This window comes from Octodon degus, unplaced genomic scaffold (genome assembly GCF_000260255.1).
Source record: "Octodon degus isolate 3935 unplaced genomic scaffold, OctDeg1.0 scaffold00048, whole genome shotgun sequence".
NCBI classification, from domain to species: Eukaryota; Metazoa; Chordata; class Mammalia; order Rodentia; family Octodontidae; genus Octodon; species Octodon degus.
Genome location: NW_004524624.1, coordinates 9,787,879 through 9,789,496, shown reverse-complemented (window position 1 = coordinate 9,789,496; position 1,618 = coordinate 9,787,879).

Genomic DNA, 1,618 nt, shown 5'->3' with positions numbered 1-1,618 from the left:
TTTTTTTTGCTATACCAGGGATTGAACTCAGGACCCTGCACTTGCCAGGCAAGCGCTTATTCTACTAAGCCATCTCCCCGGCCCCTTAATGAATCACTTATAAAGGTGAACTCATTAGAATAATAGACAATTTCTCAACATAAACTGTAAAGACCAGGAAACTTAAAGTGTTTCAGCCCTATAAAATAACAACTTCCAACCAAGATTTGTACACATATGTATAAAATTTTGGAAGAAAAACAAAATTTTCTTCCAAAGTTAGTGGAGAAATAAGATATTTCCATGAGAAAAGGCACCTCAAGAAAATAATAACCATCAAACCAGCACTGTAAAAAAATCCTCCAGGTTATCCTAGAAAGATAACCTCAGCCTTTCAAGTGCTGGAAATTGCAGGTAAGCACCACCACACGGAGCATGCTTTACACCATTCTGCACAAAGCTATGAATGACTGCAAAAGCACTATTGCTGCAGAAGGATGGATTCGATATAGCGGAATGAAACTCCCAACCTGAAGGGTACCTGGAACGAGTTTGTGTTCGCTGAAACTGAAGAATGAATTTTAGGAACAAAAGGAGGTTCATAGCAGAATATTTATTGGAGAAAAGAAAGCTTCTATCCGAAAGAGGAAGAGAAGGGGAACTTGAGCAGGTTGCTCCAGGAATCTGCCCTTTCTAGGGATTTTAATAGAGTAAAACCATGCGGTGAGGTGGATCTAAGGGGGAGAAAATGGGAACTCGCTTAGGTGGGCATGAGGTGAGACAAAACTATGGTCAACCAATAAGGTTGCAAGCACCATTGCTCAGGTAAAATTGATTAAATCCAGGACCAAATGGGAAAGTGAGTCATGTAGCAAGTGGGCATGAATACAGAACAGGAGTTTATCCAGTAGGCAGTACTGGTTGGATTAGTGACTCTTCCTGGCTTCCTCAAGGTGATAATCAATCCTGGATACTTATGTGTAGGGAGTATCAGCATTTGTTTGATCTTTGCTCAAGTCATTCATCCGTTGATTTATCACACATTTAACTTTTATTTTTTGTATGATAAACATATTTACTGAGATTAGTTCCAAAAAGTCTAAAAAGAAACTATGCCTTCAAGATATTGAAAATATAATTCATCATCTCTCCCTCCAACCCAATTTTTCCTTTAATGCTTGTATTTCATCATACACAAACAAACCACAAAGTTTTGTTGCCTCTATCCCAGCTTTCTGATTACTAAATAATTTTCTGTAAAAATTACTTTTTTCCTCCACGACAGGGCCTTAGTAGTCTTAACCCATGATAAAACAGAGTTTTCTTCACTCTTAATACATGTATTTTGGGACTGGTGAGATGGCTCAGTGGTCTAAAGCTCCTACTTAGAACAAGCTTAGCAAAGCACAGGGACCGTGGTTTGATCCCCCAGCACCACATGTCAGGCAGCCCTGCCCCCTGGTTGGCTGAGCTGCCCCCCTCACAAAATAAATAAATAAATTTTTAAAAAATACATGTATTTTTGTTGATTTCCTAAGAAAACACTGTCACCGGGGGCTGGTGAGATGGCTCAGTGGTCTAAAGCACCTACCTAGAACAAGCTAAGCAAAGCACAGGGACCCCGGTTCAATCCCCCAGC